The sequence below is a fragment of the Nyctibius grandis genome, chromosome 3 (genome assembly GCF_013368605.1).
Source record: "Nyctibius grandis isolate bNycGra1 chromosome 3, bNycGra1.pri, whole genome shotgun sequence".
Lineage (NCBI taxonomy): Eukaryota > Metazoa > Chordata > Aves > Nyctibiiformes > Nyctibiidae > Nyctibius > Nyctibius grandis.
In genome coordinates, this window is record NC_090660.1 from 96,144,431 (window position 1) to 96,150,430 (window position 6,000).

Genomic DNA, 6,000 nt, shown 5'->3' on the forward strand with positions numbered 1-6,000 from the left:
TTGAAATGAGTCCCATTGTCCGACTCAATTCTCTCTGGCGTGCCATGTCGCCACAAGATTTGCTTTTCGAGGCCCAGAATAGTGTTCCGGGCAGTGGCATGGGGCACAGAGTATGTTTCCAACCATCCGGTGGTCGCCTCCACCATGGTAAGCACATAGCGTTTACCCTGGCGGGTTTGAGGGAGTGTGATGTAGTCAATTTGCCAGGCCTCCCCATATTTATATTTCAACCACCGTCCCCCATACCACAAAGGTTTTAACCGTTTGGCTTGCTTAATTGCGGCGCATGTTTCACAATCATGGATAACCTGTGCAATAGAGTCCATGGTTAAGTCCACCCCTCGGTCACGAGCCCATCTGTATGTTGCATCTCTCCCTTGATGACCTGAAGTGTCATGAGCCCACCGAGCTAAAAATAGTTCACCTTTGTGTTCCCAGTCCAAATCTATTTGGAACACTTTAGCAGCTTGATCCGCTTGTTGGTTGTTTCGATGTTCCTCAGTTGCCCGACTTTTAGGTACGTGAGCATCTACATGACGTACCTTCACGACTAGTTTCTCTAGCCGAGCAGCAATATCTTGCCACAATTCAGCAGCCCAAATAGGTTTCCCTTTGCGCTGCCAGTTGCTTTGCTTCCACTGCTTTAACCACCCCCACAAGGCATTTGCCACCATCCATGAGTCAGTATAAAGATACAGCCTTGGCCACTTTTCTCGTTTAGCAATGTCTAAAGCCAGCTGGATGGCTTTTACTTCTGCAAATTGACTTGATTCACCTTGTCCTTCTGTAGCTTCTGTGACTCGTCGTATAGGACTCCATACAGCAGCTTTCCACTTCCGATGCTTTCCTACAAGACGGCAGGATCCATCGGTGAACAGCGCATACTGCTTCTCATCCTCTGGTAGTTCATTATATGGTGGGGCTTCTTCAGCACGTGTCACCTCCTTTTCTGGTGGCATTCCGAAGTCTTTGCCTTCTGGCCAGTCCATGATTACTTCTAAGATTCCTGGGCGATTAGGGTTTCCTATTCGAGCCCTCTGCGTAATTAATGCAATCCATTTACTCCACGTCGCATCAGTTGCATGATGGGTAGTGGGAACCTTACCCTTGAACATCCAGCCTAGTACTGGTAGTCGAGGTGCTAGGAGAAGTTGTGCTTCAGTACCAATTACCTCTGAAGCAGCTCTAACTCCTTCATATGCTGCCAGTATCTCTTTTTCAGTTGGAGTGTAATTGGCCTCGGAGCCCTTGTATCCTCGACTCCAAAATCCTAGGGGTCGACCTCGAGTCTCCCCTGGCACTTTCTGCCAAAGGCTCCAGGTAGGACCATTGTCCCCAGCTGAGGTGTAGAGCACATTTTTAACATCTTGTCCCGTACGGACTGGTCCAAGGGCTACTGCATGCACAATCTCTTGTTTAATCTGTTCAAAAGCCTGTCGTTGTTCAGGGCCCCACTGAAAATCATTCTTCTTTCTGGTCACTTGATAAAGAGGGCGTACAATCTGGCTGTAATCTGGAATATGCATTCTCCAGAAACCCACAACACCTAAGAAGGCTTGTGTTTCCTTTTTGTTAGTTGGTGCGGACATTGCTGTTATTTTGTTGATCACCTCTATCGGGATCTGGCGACGCCCATCTTGCCATTTAATCCCTAAAAACTGGATCTCCCGGGCAGGTCCCTTGACCTTGCCCCTTTTTATGGCAAAACCAGCTTTCAGAAGAATTTGGATTATTTTCTCCCCTTTGTCAAAAACTTCTGCTGCTGTATCACCCCACACAATGATGTCATCAATGTATTGCAAATGTTCTGGAGCTCCACCCTTTTCTAGTGCAGTCTGGATCAGTCCATGGCAAATAGTAGGACTGTGTTTCCACCCCTGGGGCAGTCGATTCCAGGTGTACTGGATACCTCTCCAGGTAAAAGCAAACTGTGGCCTGCACTTTGGTGCCAAAGGAATAGAGAAAAAGGCATTAGCAATGTCTATGGTGGCGTACCACTTGGCTGCCTTTGACTCCAGTTCGTATTGAAGTTCTAGCATGTCTGGCACAGCAGCACTCAGCGGTGGCGTAACTTCATTTAGGCCACGATAGTCCACAGTTAATCTCCATTCTCCATCAGACTTTCGCACTGGCCATATAGGACTATTAAAGGGTGAGCGAGTCTTGGTAATCACTCCTTGATTTTCTAATTGTCTAATCAGTTTATGAATGGGGATCAGGGAGTCTCGATTGGTGCGATATTGTCGTCGGTGCACCGTGGTAGTAGCAATTGGCACCTGTTGTTCTTCAACCTTCAGCAACCCCACAACAGAAGGATCTTCTGAGAGGCCAGGCAAGGTAGACAGCTGTTTAATGTGCTCAGTCTCTACAGCTGCTATACCAAAGGCCCATCTATACCCTTTTGGGTCCTTGAAATACCCTCTCTTGAGGTAGTCTATGCCAAGGATGCACGGAGCATCTGGGCCAGTCACAACGGGGTGCTTTTTCCATTCATTTTTAGTTAGGCTCACTTCGGCCTCCAATACAGATAACACTTGAGATCCTCCTGTTACTCCTGAAATGCTGATAGATTCTGCCCCTTTATGATCCGATGGCATTAGGGTGCACTGTGCACCAGTGTCTACCAGGGCTCGATACCTTTGTGGTTTTAATGTGCCAGGCCATCGAATCCACACAGTCCAATAAATCCGGTTGTCCCTCTCCTCCACCTGGCTGGAGGCAGGGCCCCCCTAATCAAGAAATGGATTCGTGCTGCTCACAGGGACTGGACCTTCATTTCTCCTATTCACACTTGGGAAAAAGTGATTTGAGGCCCATCTCCCCTGACTGGGGTCCTGCTCACTGGTAACTGGAGCAGCCATCCTCCTAGAAAAATTCTCTCTGGTATTTCTTTTAGCTTGCAACTCACGTACTCGTGCCTGTAGGGTACTGGTAGGTTGTCCATGCCATCTGCTCATATCCTCCCCATAACCACGCAGGGCAAACCACAGGATACCTCGTGATGTGTTCCTTTTCCTTTGAGCTGGTCCTGTAGGAGAACGTTTTGTCTTAACAGCTGCAACACGCGCCTGTGTAGGTAGAGAGTCAAGTTTATTCTCGATCATGGACAGTTTGTCTGACAGTTGTTTAAATGAGTCCTTGTTCTCCTTAGTCAGTTTTTCCACAGCCGAGATGCGTGCCTGCAGTGGGGAAGAAATACTATCTTCATACTGTCGCATACAGTTAGCCATTTCGCCCACAGTAGAATGTGCCATATCATCTTCTCCCCATACTAATATTGACAATGTATGGGTATATGTCGGTGGAGCATTCTTCACAACCTTCCGGAACATGGATCGGTTGCATTCCACTTCATCAGGATCTACAGGATCTACAATGTCCCGTGGGTGTCTATAAATGATCTCTTGCACAGCCAGTTCTCTAAGGTAGTTAATACCTTTTTCTATAGTGGTCCATTTGCTTAGGTGGCTCATAACATCATCTTTATAGGGATACCTGCTCTTTACAGCTGACAAGAGTCGCCTCCAGAGACTGACAGTGTTTGACTTTCTTGCGAGCGCTTTATCAATACCACCATCTCTGGACAGGGATCCCAACTGTCTGGCTTCTCTGCCATCCAATTGCATGCTGTCTGCCCCATTATCCCAGCATCGGAGCAACCAGGTAATAATAGGTTCACTGTCATAACGGCTGAAGTCTTTCCTTATATTTCTCAGGTCCTTCAGGGATAAGGAGTGGTAGGTTATCTCTACGTCCGAGTCCTCTTGTGATAGTTCTGCTTTAGAAGGACCTTTCTTCTGTGATGGGTCTGCTTTAAAAGGACGATCGAGGAAACCCCCATCTGTGTCAGGCCCTAACTCTGCCTGAGAAGGGCCCTCACCTGGGTCATATGATGGCTCTGCCTTAGAAGGCTCTGAGTCATCATCCTTCACTTCACGAGCTGATTTCTTTTGGTATTTCTTCCTGGTTACAGGAGCAATTGGTACAGATTCGATAGATGCTGGGGTCTGAGTAGATGCAGTGGCTGTCGTGGGAGTGCTGAGAGTCTGAGTAGCTGCAGTGGCCATCTTGGGGGGTGTAACAGCTGTGGTACAGGCTGCCGAGGTGTTAGTGGGTTTAGTGGCTGTAGTGGCAGTACACACTGTAGGATCTGAGGTGGCTGCATAACACCTACAACTGTCCCTGCACCGATATTTAATCTTATCCCACATCAGAAACACATTCAGGACAAACAAAAATAAAAACATGCCACCTAGACAGCACCATCCTAATTTCGCAAAATCTGGTGGTATCAGCTTGGCAGAAAAGGAGAAGGTGCTATTTCTCAAAGTAAAACTGGAAGTGTAATCATTAACAGAATCTGCTAAAGGACGCCTGGAGCGCGCAGATGAAGTTGCTGCTACTGATTCGCGATTAAAGCTGCCCATCATTGTGTCATAGAGATAAGAGATCGGAATATTGACTGCCCAGTTTATCACAGCATAAATCAGTATCAAACCCCATACCAAAACAATACATTTCGACCAGCGCCCACTGCTAAACTGCATGTAAACATTCATAAGAAGCAAGCAATAACACAGTGCCCACGGCAGGTAAGGCATCATTGCAATACTCAATTGTGAAAGAAACTCCATAAAAAGATGAGATAACACAGCATTCAAAAATGACATCACCATCTTCACTATCTGTTTTAACTTTCCAACCCCTCGTAAATCTCAAAGGAAGAAATCTGATATTCTCTCAGCTGAGCTCTCCGGGTCTCCTCCCACCAGAGCCAGGATTCAACTTATCAGAGTAACCTGTTGGAGTTTCTCTCGAGCCCCACGTTGGGCACCAATAAATCTGTCACGGTTTAAAGCTGGGCCAGCTATTAACCAGGTGGCAGATGCTCTCTGTTAACCCTCTCCCCCCCCCAAGGGAAAGGGAAAGGGAAAAGGGAGAGAGACTTATGGGTTGGAAAGTTAAAACAGTTTTAATAAACTAGAATAATGAAAAAGAATATAATAACAATAATAATAGAAATAACCAAATATATACAAATATGTACAAAACCAAGATCAAGAGCTTGGAAATCCTCCTCAGGCAGAGTTGCTCCCCCCAGTACAGGCAGAGGGGAAAAGGCAGTACCTCCCCCCAGCACAGACAGAGAGCAAAATGCAGTAGCTCCACTGCCATCACACCTGCAGGCTTTTAACTGGAGATTTGGCAAAGCTGGTACCAATCAGTGGGAGACAGGAGGGCCCCTCCCTCCTGGGCCCCACCTCCAGGAGGCAGTGGGTTAGTGATAAACAGGAAAGTGAGAATGACATGTATGGGATGGAATACCTTGCTGGTCAATCCTGGGTCACCTGCCCCGTCCACTACTCCCTGCAGGTACAACCCCCTTCGGCTCTTTACTCATAAGCAGTGACCTTGGGTTCTCTAAGACTATTTGGCCTGGTTTGAGCCAAACCAGGACAGCAGTGAATGTCAGAAAAAAATCTGTGCCGGGCACAGTGGCTGCTGGATGGCTTGCTATGTGATCTGCTCAAAGCCTGTCCCTGCAAGCCTCTCCTAAATGTCATGCCACAACTCCTACTCGGTGTCTACGCAGAGAAATGAAGCAGGTGGGACACTTCAAGCAGCTCTGCACGGTTGCTTCTATGCCTGCTCTGCGTGATGGCGGGCATGGTGTTGCCATGACCTTTCAGCTGCGGCTCAGGCTGAAGTCCTGCCTGGCTTGGACTCGTCTCTCGCTAAGCCCTGCGGAGAGCCCTGTGCGCAGGACCAGCCCCAGATGAAAGGACTGCGGTGAAGCACGAGGCTGACAAACCAGGGGCAGATGCTGACAAGAGCCATGTCTCCTCGCCCCAGCCTGGGCTCGGAGCAGGCTGTGCACTCGTGTGGCTGGTGTGGTTTTGGGGGGCTTTTTTCAAGTCCCCCAAACAAGGTCCTGTCTCAGGTCATCCGTAAGTTATTCCTTTTAGTGAGGAAGTTCCCAAAATCGCACTGCAGGCTCTG